At 46.2% G+C, this 18409-nt stretch overlaps 1 protein-coding gene across 1 annotated transcript in view; it reads right to left on the minus strand.

Moving 5' to 3' along the window:
* rtn4r (reticulon 4 receptor) overlaps positions 1 to 18409 on the minus strand; it is a 46094-nt gene that overhangs the window by 26906 nt on the left and 779 nt on the right. The gene's annotated exons all lie outside the window — the stretch shown is intronic.

Raw genomic sequence — 18409 nt, forward strand, 5'->3', positions numbered from 1 at the left:
AAAACCATTCATTGAACGGGGAAAGAGCAGTTTTCTTTACTCACTGACTGCCAACCGCCTGCTTTATGGGATAACATTTTATCAGCACACAACACTATGAAAACAAAATGGATATGGCCCAATTTTAAACTGCTCCCAATGTTAATTAATGACAACGGCGCCTGTAGCCCAGTTTCATTGCCCTGAAGAAGCCCGAATATCTAACATCTTCACCCAGCGTGAGACAGTAATTGCAGCTCTGCAGTGGAAGTGAGCCAATTATACAAATACTGCAACTATTTCACATTATTGATCCAATTATATTACCATCAAACCAAGGGGCATTGTTGGTGTGTAACAGAGATACTAATAGTCCTGCAGCTATGCAAATGAAGATTCCTATTTTCACCTCAGCTATCAAAACTCAGGCAGAGGCTCCTCCTCTAAGCCTCTTTGTGTGTGTCATATTCATAAGCCTTACTTATTCACACAGCACTTTAACTCTGGCTGGCATCCCTGAAATTAGAGGAAGATAAAAGGGAAACAGGCACTATGTTAATCTCTTTGAAGATGGAGTCAAATTGGCAATAGAATCCCTGTCCCTGTTTTTTTTTTTTTCCCCCCTCCTTTCCCATGCACCTCTTCCTGCATCCACCGCCTGTGTAGTGAGCGGATCCTGCACACTCAGCTCCGGCCTAGCTGTGGAAACACGTGAGCCACCATGTTGCTGCCGCTGCTCTACATCTGGCTCCTGCGGCCGCCAATCCCGCCGGCGCTTTCCCGTGGAATTAACCGTCCGTGACCTTGGAGTAATCGGTGCCATCTTGGTCCTCTGATCAAGAAACCGCCGGACTCTTGTTTTGGCGGAATCAATTTGAGAGGGATTTGCATCACTTTGGGGTCCGTTTAAGTGGCGGCAGATAGTATATTTCCTTTCATAATATTGTCTTTTATAGTGGACATATGCAGAACCTAATTGTTCTGCGAATAGTTTATCTTAAGAACCTTGTTGGAGAGATGTTAACTTTTTTACCTTCTAATGCCATGGTGCTGATTATGGTTCCTATTGGGGTTCATGCAATATTGTCTAAGAAACGGATGACCACATTGTTTGTTTTTCAGACTGTCTGAAGGGTCGTTCTGCGTGACGTCTACCGGTAGGGTGAGAGGAGCCAAACCAGCCTTAAGTTCAGACCATTTGACTGTCTGCAGACTTCAGACCATCTGAAGGCTCCTCAGACTTGCATTCCGTCACGTCTACTTGCCTGAAAAGAGGGCAACACTTTGAAGTCAATTGGGATAACACAGTCTTTGTTTGAAATTATAATGCTCTATAATTCATTTGAAACTGTAGGATATTTCCTTGTTAAAAAAAGGAAGGACTTTACGCATTACTCGGCTATTGAAATTGGTCTCATGACAGCCATTGCCTGCTAGTTTCATGTCCTTTGTGTTTTGTGTTACCCTTTTTAGTCCACTGTGGTAAAACAATAGGTGCCTGGGTAGGTATGTTAGTGACCTCCAGCTGTGGCTCCCTTAGCATTACACTCCTTTCATGAATTTAATATGAATGTATGAATGGCCTTTGTAAAATCGACGGTGATTAGCTTAACATAATTATGAGTGCCTTTATCAATCTACATTCACAATAAGAGTGGCGGCCCCCGGATAACAAAGGCTGCTCGGCTTTCTAATATTCCTAATGATTTTAAATGATCCTTATTTTAATGAGGAGAGCTTTCGATTCAAAGTGCGGAAGGCGGTCGGGTTTCAAACCCGCCACGCTCGGTATCCGCCGTCTTTGGGCTAACCTCCCGTCTCGGGCCGGGAGTGAGCTGAGCCCGTCCTCAGCTGGGTCGTTAATAGCCAGTTAATTACTCTCATCTTGACCTCGCCGCTGAAATACGCCGGGCTGTCGCAGCGTCTCCGCTATCTGAGGGGGAAACGCATTAGCCCGTGCCATTTTAAATGGCTTTAATTAGTCGTAAACGAACCTGATTCAGCCGTAAAATAGATGAGGCACCGTCGCGGTGACGTATCTCAGGCTAAAACCTGGTCTGGGAGGGGGGGAAGGGGCGGGGGGGGGGGGGGGGGGGGAGGTATAAGGACAAGGGATGGGGGGCATGGGGCAGGGTCGGGGGGGCGTGAGTGGGAGGTGGGGGGTGGATAGGGGGATTAAAGTTGGCTCTGCGGTGGGCTCGTTCCAATTAAAGTGAGAGCATCTCTTGGCGACGTGGAGAGAGCAGTCATTCGCTGCCGAGTTATGAAAAGAGCTTCATTAAAATGCTGTTGTTTTGACAATGGCCTGCTTGAGCGTGAACCGTGTCAATATCAGGGGGACAATGGAGGCAAGGATTCCAGCTGAGGACATGAGACGGCAGCAGCTGCCTCTTCTGTACAGTGAAGGGGAAGGGGTACTACTACACACCCTGGAGGAAGGATACCCTTCTGTACATAGGAGTGAAAGGGCTACTTCAAGTCACCATGGAGGAAGGATACCCTTTTGTACATAGGAGTGAAAGGGCTACTTCAAGTCACCATGGAGGAAGGATACCCTTTTGTACATAGGAGTGAAAGGGCTACTTCAAGTCACCATGGAGGAAGGATACCCTTTTGTACTTGGAAGTGAAAGGGCTACTCCTAGACACCATGGAGGAATGAGATCTTTGTACAGTGGAGGGAAAGGGCTGGTCCTAGTCTCCATGGAGGAAGGATACCCTTCTGTACAGCGGTGACTAGGGCTACTTCTAGTCACTGTGGATGAGGTTATAGGTAGATCCTCATATACAGTGGAGTGAAAGGGATAGTCCTAGTCACCATTGAGGAAGGATACCCTTCTGTACAGTGAGTGAAAGGGCTACTCCTAGTCACCGTGGATGAAGTAATGTAGATCCTTCTATACAGTGGAGTGAAAGGGCTAGTAATAGACACCATGGAGGAAGGATACACTTCTGTACAAGGGAGGGAAAAGGCTACTCCTAGTCACCACGGAGAAAGGATACCCGTCTGTACAGTGAGTGAAAGGGCAACTCCAAGCAAACATGGAGGAAGGATCATTTTGCAACCACGACCATGCCCTTTTGGAGATTATTATAAAAAAAAGGGATAACATAATGATATGACAACCACATAAAAAATCCAGAAATCTGTTTTATAATTCTGGTATTGTACATTAGAGACGCCTTTACATCAAGGAATCCCGGAACCGCGACTCCTCTGATGGTATACATGAGATCAGCGCTGGGTTCCCAAACATCGACTTCAGAGTCTATCGAGCACACGGTCGTGATCTCAGCATCACCACATCCTTTCTCCAGTCCCTGGCCTCCTCTCATGTTTCACTCCTTCTCCCTCCTCCTCTTCGCCGAAGCCCGCCGCTGAGATCCGATGCTCTCTCACAAAGAGGGCCAAGAAGCAGACGGGAGGAAAGACGCAATACATGGACGAAGGGGCCGTGACATATACGGGACAAAATCATCTTTGAAATATTTAGTAGCAATCAGAGTAATGGTCGTTCATTACCCTGGATTCCCCGGGGTCTGTTCACCGCTCACCACAAGATGGCCGTCGCCCAGTACATCGTTTGTCCTCCAAATGCCAAGGTGCTTCATATGGATTCAATTGTGGCTTACGCCCAATACTCAATACAGTTTAAGAACATACAAGATGATTACTATGTTTAAATGGTTTGGTACAGAGGGGAGCCAAGCTAGACTCTTAACCGACCACAAGATGGCTGTGGTCTTGCCTTGCTGCTTTTCACAAGCGCTACGTGCATACATGGATTTGTGCCCTAGCCAATATTCATAAAGTACGATATACCGGTCATAGATTTAGCGGTCTGTCCTTGTCATCATTAATGCAATTTCATGGCTGTACAGCCTCACTGTTAAGTTAACATCCCGTCCAGTGACTGGGATGAGGTATGGCTACACAGTAAAGCACTCCTTGTGTTTGCTACGCAGTATGCTAGTCCTATGGTGCTGCTGGCAGATGCTCGGTTTGAAGTGACTCATAAGACCTCAAACATGTGGGGGTTATTCGTGTCTTTTGATGGCCATGCTATCCTGAGTGGACTGTGGGAGATGGGAATGTTATATTTACTACAAACACCTCCTGAAAATATGTTTTTGCGACTCACTCTGTGAATCAATGCAGTCAGAGTTCATGGTTGTGTAAGCGTTTGCACATGTGTGTGTGTGTGTCTGTCTGTGTGGGTGGGTTTGTGCATGTGTGTGTGTGTGTGTGTGTGTATGTTTGAGTGTGTGTGTGTTTAAACTTTAAGTGTATTGTGTTGAAAGTGGAGGAAGATGTTTTCTCTCTCTCCTGCTCCTCCGTCTCTCTCTCTCCCTCACAATCTCTCCCTTTGACCATCTCTCTCTGCCCCCCTCTCTCTCTCTCTCTCTCTCTCTCTCTCTCTCTCTCTCTCTCTCTCTCTCTCTCTGCCCCTCTCTGCCCTCTCTGCCTCTCTCTCTCTCTCCCCTCTCTCTCTCTCTCTCTCTCTCTCTCTCTCTCTCTCTCTCTCTCTCTCTCTCTCTCTCTCTCTCTCTCTCTCTCTCTCTCTCTCTCTCTCTCTCTCTCTCTCTCTCTCTCTGTGTTCTGTGTTGGCCATCCATTCGGTGCCTTTTAAAGCAAGGTGGGAATCACTTCACGGCCAGGCACGGAACCCGGTATGCTAATGCCTTCCTCGGGAGAACATAACCTGTCAATTACCCATGGCCCAACCAGCGCAAGATTTATTGAAAAAACCTGGACATTTCCACAAGGAAAAAGAGAGCTTACAGAACAACACACACACGCAGGCTCCCAATGCACGTACACACACACAAACGCACGCAAACATGCCAAATATCATAAAACAGGCACCCACTTCCCAAGTGACTTGGCTAATTACTAAACGATGTCAATAAAATGAATCTAGTGTGACATGAATGAAATCTGGCTGAATCATATGAGGCTTCAGAAGGCGTGTGGCACGCTGGCGCCTTAAACGTTGCAAGAGTGTGTTCACATTCTAGGCAGACAAACTAATCTCATATCGTCTTTCAAAGAAACACGTTGAGGTTCCTGGCAGGCCAATCTTTGTGTGAGTTTGTGTGTGTCTGTGTGGTGTGTGTTTGTGGGTGCCTTTGGGTGGAGGTGTGGTGGTTGTGGTGGTGGTGGTGGAGGCGCAGTGGTCCTGGTGGTGGAGGAGTGGTGGTGGTGGTGGATGTTGTACTAGTGGAGTGGAAGCATGGTAGTGGCAGTAGTCAGGGTGGAGGCGTGATGGGCGGCCCCCCATCCCGTCGTGCGTGGCGCAGACGTCTCGGAGCCTGGGTGTAATTGTGTTTACGGCTGGGAGGCGGAGTGCTGGCTGATCGTGCCTCGCCGGAGTTAATTGTTGTGTTGATAGGCCTTCACTGGGAACACGAGGGGAGAGTGAACACAAGCTCCCTTACTGATTACAGGTTATGGGAACTGAGTCGAGCTGAGAGCCTCACGGAGACAGCATGGGACCAGGACACCACAACTCCGCTCCAATCGGATCACTTCTCCCATTATTAGTGTCTGTGTGTCACTCTGTGTCTCACTCTGTGTCTCTCTGTAGGTCTGTCTCTATGTCACAATGCCTCTTTGCTCTCTCTTTCTCTCTCAATGTCTCCGTCAGTCTGTCCCTCTCTGTCTGTCCCTCTCTCTCTCTCTCTCTGCCCCTCTCTCTCTAGCTCTCTCTCATTTTCTCTCTCTGTCTGTCTGTCTGTCTGTCTGTCTCTCTCTCTCTCTCTCGCTCTCTCTCATTGCTCTCCGTCAGTCTGTCTCTCTCTCTGTCTGCCCTCTCTCTCTATGTATCTCTCTGCCTGTCTCTCTCTCTGCCCCTCTCTCTCTCCCTCTCTCTTATTTTCTCTCTCTTTCAGTCCGTCTCGCTGTCTGTCCCTCTCTCTCTATGTCTCTCTCTGTCTGTCTCTCTCAGTCCCTCTCTCTCTTGGTATCTCTCTCTTCTCCTATTTTGCCTCCTCCTCCCCCACCCCACTCAAATAAAACCAGAGTAGATTTAAAGGAGGTCTCTTGCCTTGGTTCTGACAGAATGCGCTCTGACCGCCTCGGTGGTTTCCTGAAGACATGATAGGCGTGAGGGGTTGGGGTAGGGGGCGGGACAGGAGAGCCGGCCTAGGGGCCGTAACTCCTCCCCTGGGACCTCCTATTGGCTGCCCACTTATCCAAATAAAGTCGCCCAGGACCCTACTTGTGTAAAACTGTTTTGAATATATTTCATGATTACGACATGCGGTTAAAGCAGCACCAGTGTATCGGTCTTGCAAACCCAAATCGCTTCTGACAAAACCAAAGTTGTAAAGATAATATTGACTATATTTTACAGTACCTATTCACATAGTCATCCACCCACTCATCACCCTCCGTTCAAAGAGAGCCACTGCTTACAATCATCTACAGTTGGAAGGAGGATGAGAATTCATATACATATTCACATGTGTATGTGTATATATATGTATATATATATATATGTCCACCACAGAGACAGCAGGAGAGTCAGTGGAGCGCAGTTGTCCAATTTAATCAGAGTTTCTGTTTGGTAACCAAAGAAAACTGGGAGAGGGGAACAGTATTCCCGGCCCTGAATAGGAATCTTAGGTCTTGACTTTCCAATACACTGAATCTGGTCTTTATTTTTACACCATGGCTATGGGGCGTCGAACAACACGCAAAGCTGCATTGAGCCTGTTGCTATTCATCATACGTGTCTCGTTGCACCAATACTGCGTATTTCTCATCCTGTGATGGGACTTGGTTCCTCAACCCCCTGCGAGCGATCCAACGCCAGCCAGATGACTCTCCTGGAGGCCCCTCGGTGTGCACTCAAGGTTGACCTCCTCCGACGGAATATCCTCAACTCTATTCTGTTCACTAACTCGCAGATATTGCTATTCAGCACCAGTTGAACTTGCCACATCTGTGGCAGATCAATTTCCCCTGAGCTGTGGAGTGACAGTCGCAAATGTCATTTGCTTTGAAGGTCTCCCCATATGTCACCTGTGGAGGTCTGACCACATGGCTCTCTGGGAGAGGCACTGCTGCCTTCAACCAATGGGACGAGGACGCAACCCCTGAATCGTCAAATCACCGGGGCTTTTATGTTGGCATGAATTAGTCTGTTTGATCAAAGGTGCAATATGTAATAATAAGATGTTGATTACAAAGTGTGTGTGTGTGTGTGTGTGTATGGTGGCGTGCATGTGCTTGCGTGGGTGCATGCGTGTGTGTGTGTGTTTGTGTCATTGGTGCGGGCATGTTTGTGTTTGTGTTTGTAGGTGCATGTGTGTTCTCTTTGTAGTGAATTACTCTAACTCTGTTACATATGCATAGATAGTCAAATAGTTGTTAATGAATGTTGCATTGTATTCATCATATCTTTTTTGTATTAACCAGTTCTTCAAACAACCAAACTCTTCTGCGTGAGGTTGTCCTCCATGGTCAACAACAGGGATCCCCTGTTTCCGCTTCAATTCAGACCCTATGAACTGGTCTGAGCACGTTCGCTGTGGCCATCGGCAACCTCATGATATCTTTCTTTTTTCAAACACCCGCCGTTGAGTATGAGCGCTATAATGAGCATTGTTTCTCATGAAATGTGCCACACACCGTGCCGTACTACTATAGGTGCCTGAGAAGCTGAAAGGGGTGATAGTATGAAATACCCACTTGGGATGTCACTAAAACAAAGGAAAAGGCAGATTTTCAAACGGCTTATAATGTCTCTTCACACCCTGATGGCATAATATCACCACTTTAACCCTCTCTCAGATGCTCCCTACATCCACACACACCGTGGCATTAGCCTAGCCTCTCATGTCAGGCACTTTGCCTGTAACATTCACAAACTGGTTGAGGGACAATGGTGGAGGGCGTCCAAAACATAAGATTTTATATGATTTTCATACGACACAGATTTTTCTGAATGACATGCTATATACAATGCTAATAATTCTGGTTCCCTGGCACGCTAGATAAAATAGTAGTCAACACAATAGCGTTGCCCAAATCTGCAATCCCTCAAGCGATCGTACGACACTCTTGTCCTTCTCGTGCACCCAAGGATACTCCTGCAAGTCACAAACCTTCACAGGCAATCCTTCAGAAGTTTGCTTTGAATACAGATTCAAATGGACCGATAAAACCTGGGAGCGAAGGTGACCTCTTCGGTTCGAGAGGCAACACAACAACGTGCCTCCCAAGGCATCCGACAGTTCGGGGAGCAATCACAACATCCGGGGTATTCAAATGAAATGATTGCTCCATTTTGTCACAACAAAGAATTAACGATATCCACATCCAGTTATTTAATTCTTGTAAACGCGCCCCGGTCTTGTAAACAAAACCCAGTCACTGCAGTTCGCTCGTCTGGCTTCAGTTGACTTACTGTTGCATTACAATAGAAGCAGTAATAACACCAATAAAATATGTTGTATCAATTTTATCGGTCGAATAATTACAATGCCGATCCTTGTAAAAAAATCCTTGTAAAGCACTTATCCCAAACTACAATCACAAATATTGAAGGTGAAACCGACAACAGCGTCATAAATAGCAATAACAAAATGTATCACTTCGCTCGTACAACTATGCTTCCATGTCGAGCCAGCATTTCTGTCAGAGGCTCAAGATGGATGCTCGGGACTCGATCGCTGCGGGGGATTTACAACAAACTCTCTGTATCCCACTTGACATCACAGATGTTGTAACCACCGTTGCCTATCGATACCTGAACAACCAGACCTGCGTCTGAGCGATGCAGCGACGGCCTGGCTGCCGGGCAGCGAGAGAGAGGAGGGAGTCGCTGAGTTATGAGGCTGACAGAGACTCCGATCCCACGTCTAATTTAAGAGCAGCTTCTGTGCTGTCTAATGAACAATTTAGTAGGCCATCCTTCAGCCACGCCATTGTGATATAATCAGCGTTGCCACGGTAATAGGGGGCATGGCGTGGCACCTGTTTGGACCACCATGGGAAGGACGAACATCCCTGAACCTCCATGTTTCAAGGTACCTCGCCGGAAGAACAAATACAATAAAGTCAGCAAGGACCGTAGGTGAACAGTACAAACAGTAGGATCCTCCGTGAGGCTACAGATCTGGTGGAAGCGTGAGACGGACAGCATGTAGCATGGCCAGCTGCATGCGTGCCTCAGAGTGGCGAAGGCGTTGTCATCTTAGTGCCGTGTGAGAGGAGTCGTCGTCCCCCCCCCCCCCCCCCCTTGGGACGTTCGTGTCCATGCAAACTCAGCCGGTCAGCCCGCGTCATGACTCTGGTGGTGTGAGCGCAGCCCTGGTGCTCTGAGAGCACCTTTCACTTTAGCTATTTTATGTTGTTTTGCTTTCCTTCTGAAGCGCTCCATGTAAGGACGGCCCACGTCGGGATGCCCTCATAAGGAAGTCATAATGTGGGTATTCTAATCAGGACGTCCATATAAGGCCTGTCTTATGAGGATATCCAAATAATGACTTTCCTATGACAATGTCCTAATAAAGACATCCTTCTAAGGACTGTCTCGTGAGGACATCTATATGAGGACATCCTGATGAGGACATCCATATGAGGCCAGTCTTACGAGGACATCCTGATATGGACAGTCTCATGAGGATATCCGTATGAGGACGTCCATATAAGGTCTGTCTTATGAGGACATCCATATAAGGACAGTATCAGTAAGATATCGGTTTGAGGACATCCATATAAGGGCAGTCTCAGTAGGATATTCACATGAGGACATCCATATAAGGATGCACTTTAAAGGACAGTCCTATGAGTCCATCCTACTGAGAACGGTCTTATAAGGACGTCCATATAAGGATGCCCTTTAGAGGACATCCTGAAGAGGATGTCCTTACAAGGACAGCCATGTGGAGACAACCTTATTCGATACACAATGGGCTTAGGGGTTGATCTGCTGTGAATAGGAGCCTCTGAAGGATTATGAAATTATATTACATATCCATGGATGATTTTTGTTAAGGACATACATAAATCCTTCAATTTCCGAACACCAGAATTTAAAATGACATATTCACGCTAAGAGCTGACATCTCATCGAGCAGCAAGAAGGAAATGTGAATCTCTATCATTCCCTTCTTTCTAACTAATGACAATTTATAAAGCATCATATATGTGATCATATGAAAAAGCAAACATAATTTGTGTTCATGTATGTGTTAGAGATAGTGTCTTTGTGTATGAGTGGTTGGTGCGTGTGGTTTGTGTGTATTTGTGTGTGTGTGTGTGTGATTGTGTGTATCTGAGTTTGTATCTGTGTGTGTGTGTGTATCTGTGCTTGCTTGCGCGTGTGTGTGTGTGTGTGTGTGTGTGTGTGTGTGTGTGTGTGTGTGTGTGTGTGTGTGTGTGTGTGTGTGAATCAATGTGTATGTGTGTGTTTGTGTGTGTATCTGAGTTTGTATTTGTGTGTGTGTGTGTGTGTGTGTGCATCTGTGCGTGCGTGTGTGTGGTGTGTGCGTGCATCATTATGTATGTGTGTGTGTGTGTGTGTCTCTGTGCGTGCGTGCGTGCGTGTGTGCATGTGTGTGTGTGTGTGTGCGTGTGTGTATCTGTGTGGGTGCATACGTGTGCATGCGTGTGTAAGTAGGGATGCTTACTCGGCAGCAGGTCACACGTGTTTCCCACTCCTTTCTGACCTTCTAAATATTCTAACACTTAATGTTAATATTGAGAGGGGAGGATTAAGGAATTATGTAATGAATTCATAGTCCTCGTTTGCATATGACCCTTAGGCTTCTGCATAAATACACATGGTTCTTATGTTGTACATTTAAGGCTTGCTTCCTTCTCCGTCTCTTTGATGGCTACGGACAAGATGAGAAGAACCCTGCTGGATATCTCCATCTATCAGGCATTGGCGTTTGTTTGTGTTGGTTTATATATGAGAGAGAGAGAGAGAGAGAGAGAGAGAGAGAGAGAGAGAGAGAGAGACGGAGAGGAGGGGGGGAAAGAGAGAGAGAGAGAGAGAGAGAGAGAGAGAGAGAGAGAGACCGAGAGGAGGGGGGAAGAGAGAGAGAGATTGAGAGAGAGAGAGAGAGAGAGAGAGAGAGAGAGAGAGAGAGAGAGAGAGAGAGAGAGAGAGAGAGAGAGAGAGAGAGAGAGAGAGAGAGAGAGAGAGAGAGGTGGGGGGGAAAGAGAGAGAGAGATTGAGAGAGAGATAGAGAGAGAGAGAGAGAGAGAGAGAGAGAGAGAGAGAGAGCGTGTGTGTGTATATGAGAGAGAGAGAGAGAGAGAGAGAGAGAGAGATGAAAGGGAGAGACGGAGAGGTGGGGGGGGAAAGAGAGAGAGAGATTGAGAGAGAGATAGAGAGAGAGAGAGAGAGAGAGAGAGAGAGAGAGAGAGAGAGAGAGAGAGAGAGAGAGAGAGAGAGAGAGAGAGAGAGAGAGAGAGAGAGAGCGTGTGTGTGTATATGAGAGAGAGAGAGAGAGAGAGAGAGAGAGCGAGAGAGAGAGAGAGAGAGAGAGAGAGAGAGAGAGAGAGAGAGAGAGAGAGAGAGAGAGAGAGAGAGAGAGAGAGAGAGAGAGAGAGAGAGAGAGAGAGAGCTAGCGAGAGAGACACAGCGTTTCACACACACACACAAACATGTCTATGTGAGTGTGTGTGGGTCTTCATACATACATGAATGGTTCCCTGCTATCTTATGAGGGGGGCATTTATTTATACCCAGGCGTATAAATAGTTTTATTCGAGGGTCGACTCTTCCGCTCATTAGGGAAAACATGGTTTATTTTCCCGTGGATCGCCCGCCTCTCGCTCTGACATCCACGCATTGGCAGCCATTTAACCATCCCACTGAAACTAAATACAAACCGGAATTTAAATTTGTTTTCACTTCAATACGGAGGTGGCCATGTACACAAACGTCTACGCAATTGAAGGCAAAGGGACTGCATGACTTTATAGAATGTGGGCGTCCATGAAAAGCATTTCAGCATCTTTTAGCCTTAACGTTCATCAAAGAGTTGTTCTACCATGATGGCTTATATCAAGCTTTATTTTAACTTTAGTACCACTATTTGCAGCGGACCACATGTAAACGATTGGGTTTATGGATGCCATTATCGGTTTGGCTCCACAGATTACATTAAGTCATTATCACATCATTAAGACATAATTATTTAAAAAACCTAAATCGGATCTGTGTGGTTCTTTTGTGTGAGGAAGTCAATTAAAAATATGGATCAGATAAAAAGATGAAAGAGTAAGCCGTCCTTGGCTTGGATTTACCAAGATATATTAGCAGTATGTTCGGCCTAATCCTGTCGCATTGAACAAAGAGGATTTCAGGGGCGCACAACAGACCAACCGAAAATAAGTACCTGGAAACATGACTGGTGGTCTGGGAAAGATCGTATCCTTTTCATCTTTCATTGTGATAAAAGAACCGCCGGCAACTCGATCCCATCCACCGTGCTCTTTTAAATAATAGGATTCTTTTCGAACGTGTCCCAATCCCCAGCCATTGGATCTGATTCCCTTCTGCTCTGCAGTTACATTTGGGCGGTTGTTCAGCTAGAGTTCCAGAGTCAGGAGAGGAAACTCACATTCCAGGTAAAGTGGTACCACCACAAAATGGACTCTCAGATTAGAACATCAGGAAAATCACTGAAAAGTGACCATGGCATTCCATGGCAGAGTTCGGTTCTTCATCAAAGCAAAAATGCGAACATCGCTTTGAAATCTGTGACATTGTTATTCCTGTGTTCTGGTCAACAGAAATACGAACCAAGACAAACAAGAAACTGTACTGAAAGAATATCTTTGAAAATGGCCACATTCTGCAACCCTCTGCCAGTATTCAGAAAGTCCCATCAGATCAATAAAGTGAAACTTGCAACCAAAGGAAAGAATGCGAGTAATGGAGTCCACCCCTCCGGCTAACAGCTGTGTCCAACGCCGTTAAACTTCCCCATCTCCCGCCGGGCCTGTGCCGCGCATTAGGAAAGGAAAACTAATTCCGGGGCCCCTGAGGACCGGAGACCCCGGCGCCCCGCCCGGTTCGTCTCCGGCTCCACGTCCTCCTGGCCGCGCCCCGGCCCACCGCGGACGGCGTGTGAATCTCGGATGCGTGGCGCCGCCCGGCCCCGCCGTGCGCTCCCCCGTGCTGACCTTGGTCCTCCCGTTTGAGCCGCGCCGGCGTGTCAGAAAAGCTCATTTGGTGGTCCCACGCGGGGGAGAATGCACACAACGCAGCAGAGCATACTGGGAATATTAAAAGCCTCCGCAAGGCCAAGGGCACGGATCACTCTTTCTTCACACTCTCTTTTTTGCCAGCATCGTTTATTTTGTTGCATTGAAAGTTCTCACACGAGTTCCGGTTGAATATTAATATTAATTCATAGCAATGTTTTATTTACGTGTTCATCTTCTAACCGTACCTTGCTGCTGTTTCTCTGCACCGTGCTGTCTCTGTGTTTTTACTAATACACACACGTCAGCTACACGCGCACACTCACACAAACGCAGTCACACTACAAACAAACACGCATATACACACACATACATACTCACACACAAACACTCATATACACACACATACATACTCACACACAAACACTCATATACACACACATATACAATTGCCCACACAAACACTCAAATACACACCCACACACCTTCACAAACACTAAACAGGCATTAACACAAATTCATGCAAGCATACTCAGACAACACACACAGAAACACCTACACACACTCTCCCTCTCTCGCTGTATGTATACATACATATAGCACGCACACACAATCTCATAACCACAGCATTACCCAATTGCAACCCAGGATGAGACGATGCAATCCCATGCCATGAGCCAAGAGCCTCCCTGACACAGGAAGTGATCATTGACCATTCCCTCTCTTGAAGCAACTGTTTTGCCTCGTCCACATTGTACATTAAACACAAACGGGCGGAAGAAAGCGACAGCCAACTGTTTTGGCATCAAGTATTTTGGCACCGCAAATTCAAAACAGTAACTGATCTAATCGGAGAAAAGACACCAGAGATGGCAGTGTTGCATGACGGTTCTTCTCCTGAAGGAAGCCTTCCGTCCCAGCTTTGATCCGTTCACTTGGACGTATTCTCTTCTCCGGGTGGACAGGGAGGACCAGGGAACGATGGCCTGCAGGCTTTCAGATCAAATGCTCACACGATGCCCACCGAAAACACAGCCTCTCCCCTTCCAAACACACGGTAATCAATATCCTACCTCTTACTCTAGAGTCTAGACTACTAAACTCTACTACCCTAGACCCCCTTCTAGATTAAACACTACTAATATAACCCTTATTCTAGACTACCACAAACTACCCTAACCCTAGACTATCCTAGACTACACACTAACCCTTATTCTAGACTATTACTATCCTAACCCTTATTCTAGACTACACACTGCCACACTGACCGTAGACTACTAAAAACGACTACAGTAAACCTAATTCTAGACTACCTAACACTTCTATAGGCTTACTAACCCTTATTCTAGACTACTACACACAACTACACTAACCCTTATTCTAGATTACAACACAGAAACCCAAAATCCAGACTGAACACACTACACTAAAACGTATTCTAGGCTACCAAACTCTACTACCCTCCCTTATTCTAGACTACTACACTAACCATTATTCTGGACTAAACACACTACCACACTAACCATCATTCTAGACTAGTACACACTGCTACATTAACCCTTATTCTAGACTACTCCACTAACCATTATTCTACTGCTACACACTACTATACTTAACCTTATTCTAAACTTCCAAACACTTCTATACTAACCCTTTTCTAGACTAGTACTACTAAACCTTATTCTAGACTACAACACACAACACACAACCACACTAACCCTTAATCTAGACTATAAACTACTAGGGGTGGGAAAAATAATTGATTCTTTGATGCATCGCGATTCTCGCTAGAACGATTCTGTCTCGATGCAGATAAATTAATGATCGGAATTAAAATACTTTATTTTTTCTTTTTTGCCTGCTGCAACATTATGTTCGCCAGAAGGGATAATTTTTGTAATTTTAAATTATTGAATTAATCTACAGTGTGTTTAGGCCAATCTGACTTGTCTTGACACAATTGCGATTCAGCCTATGCATAGCATGCGCGCAAACTCACAGCCAGACACAAGAACTCCTTCTGATTCAAGAGCAGCTTTTCCTTTAATGACATAGAAAATAAAGACTAGAAAGAAAATAAAACTGAAACCTATATTTTGCATGCTTCCATATTGTGTTATAATGCAAGCTGCATTGATGATTGCATTGTTCATAGAAAGTCATATTTGTGACAAAAGCTTTCTTTCTTATGAAATATTAGATAAGTTAATTCCTCTGTTGATGTCTTTAATGATCATCACAAAAGTAGGAAGTGATTAGCAAACTCTGAGTAGCAAACCCAGATGTATATATATATTTTTGAAAATCACGCATGGAAATGTACACAAAAAAAAATTGTTGCATCGAGATGCATCAAGATGCATTGATAATCGCTTCGGAATCGAATCGTTGACCTCATGATCGGAATCGAATCGAATCGTGAGGTGCCAAGAGATTCCCACCCTTATAAACTACTACACCAACCCTTATTCTAGATTACAACATAAACCCTAACTCCAGACTGCACACTACTAAACTAAAACATATTCTAGGCTACCAAACTACTACCCCTTATTCTAGACTACTACACACCACTACACCAACCCTTATTCTAGACTACTACACACTGCTACAATTACCCTTATTCTAGACTACTACACACCACTACACCAACCCTTACTCTAGACTACACACAAGTACATTAACCCTTATTCTAGACCACACACTACCAAACTAACCCTTACTGTAGACAGCACACTACAACAATAACTCTTATTCTAGACTACTACACACTACTACACTAAACCTTATTCTAGACAACACACTACTAGATAAATCGATACTAAATAAAGCTTACTTACTTACTTACTTACTACAATAACCATTATTCTGGGCTACACACTACACCAACCCTTATTCTAGACTACTACACACCAACCCTTATTCTAGACTACTACACACTGCTACACTTACCCTTATTCTAGACTACTACACACCACTACACCAACCCTTATTCTAGACTACTACACACTGCTACACTAACCCCAATTTCTAGACTACACACTTACCCTTATTCTAGACTACTACACACTAAAACACCAACCCTTATTCGAGACTACACACTACTACACTAACCCTTTTCTAGACTACACACTAACCCTTATGCCAGACTACACCCTAAAACACTAACCCTTATTCTAGACTACTCACTGCTACACTCAGCCTTATTCTAGACTACTCACTGCTACACTCAGCCTTATTCTAGACAACACACTAAAACACTAACCCTTATTCTAGACTACTCACTGCTACACTCAGGCTTATTCTAGACTACTCACTGCTACACTCAGCCTTATTCTAGACAACACACTAAAACACCAACCCTTATTCTATTCACTACTACACTAACCCTTTTCTAGACTACACACTAACCCTTATGCCAGACGTCGCACTAAAACAATAACCCTTATTCCAGACTACATACTGCTACACCAACCCTTATTCTAGACAACACACTAAAACACTAACCCTTATTCTAGACAACACATGGCTACACCAACCCTTATTCCAGACTACATACTGCTACAACAACCCTTATTCCTGACTACACACAGCTACCCTTCTCCTCATCCTAGAGGATCCGTCAGGCCGTTCTCGGAGCAGATGTGCGGGGACGGGGGAGGTTGGATCTGGGGCCTCGGTGGTAAATAAGCAGCGGCAGCCAGGTGATGAAAACCTGCCGTTGGACTCTGAGACCCCGGGCCGAGAGGGGGGGGGGGGGGATGCAGCAGGGGTGTTTGCATCAGCCCTGACACATCAAAGGGAATGCCCGACGAGATCCACCGCTTTGATTTCCTCCTGTTTTTTCCCCTTTTCCTCCTATTTTCTGATTAAGTCGTGAAATGCAGAAATAAAAAAACACTAAGAGTTTCTCTGCCCCCATAATCTGCTTCCGCCTCAGCCTAATCCTCGGTTTGAGCCGAGTAATGAACGACACACGCAGGCGGCGCCACGCGCACACACACACACACACACACACACACACAGCCGCGTGTTGCGTAAGCATCCACGCATGCGTGTGTCTTTGTGTGTGTGGGTGAGTAAGTGTTCTGTGTGTGTTTAGGTGTGCGTGTATGTGTGTGTGCGTGCCTTGGCATGTTTGAGTATGTCTTGTGTGTGTTTAGGTGTGTGTTTCTGTGTTTCTGTGGGGGGTTGCTCCATGTGATTGTTTATTATGTGAATACGAGGCGGAGTGAGGGAGGGGCCAGGGGGAGGGTAGGCGAGAGGGGGGGGGGGGGGGGGGGGGGCGATTACCATAACAATGCAGAGGTAAGCTTGATTACGTCAAAACACAACATGTTGGCACACATCACTTCTCCACCACCTGCATAAGCCGCCATATACTGCAGGTGATTCATTTATAATGTCGCCCGACCTCTCCCTCTCTCTCTCTCTCTTTCTCTCTCTCTCTCTCTCTCTCTCTCTCTCTCTCTCTCTCTCTCTCTCTCTCTCTCTCTCTCTCTCTCTCTTTCTCTTTCTCTCTCTCTCTCTCTCTCTCTGACAGCCGAAAACAGCAGAATAACAGCCTCACCAATACTACGGTGATCAAGTTGATGAAATCTGGAGTCACTTTGCTGTCACTCAGAGCCATGACACCATGAGGTCAAAAATAAAAAGGCACCGTACACCAATGCCCATTCGAGGGGGGAGGGGGGTAGGGGGGAGGAGGGTGAAGGGGGGACGGGACGGAAGAAAGGGACGGGGGGACGGAGGGAGGGGGGGATAGAGGAAGGGGGGGGGGGACTGTTGAGTGGCGGTCCTCCAGCGTCATTAGACAAACCCACAGCATAGTGTCCGAGCGCATTATTACCCAAGAGCGCATATGCATAGCGATTTCCGGTCGTCACGTGCTGCAGAAGAACACATTCTGACCACTGCAGACAAACGGCGGTCGTTAGCGCGTGCATAACATGTAGGATAAACAATAGAACGCGCGCGCATAGACCCTTAGAGACCGGGGTTCGATCGCTAATGGGTCAATTAGCGACCAATAAGTTGTGTCCGGTGAAGAGCCGGCATGGAGACGAGCGAAGCCCCGCAGTCTGGTTGCTTTGATGGGTTTTTATTATGTAAGCCGTCAAAAGTCCTCTGCGCTTCACCGGTGTGTTTTGCATGAGTTCCGTCCTGAGTCGTGTGTCGTGTGTCGCCTGTCGTCGGGTCGGAGGAGGAGGAGGAGGAGGAGGAGGAGGCTGACTGAAATCAGGGCGTCTATCTCTCC

This window comes from Gadus morhua, chromosome 11 (assembly GCF_902167405.1).
Source record: "Gadus morhua chromosome 11, gadMor3.0, whole genome shotgun sequence".
Lineage (NCBI taxonomy): Eukaryota > Metazoa > Chordata > Actinopteri > Gadiformes > Gadidae > Gadus > Gadus morhua.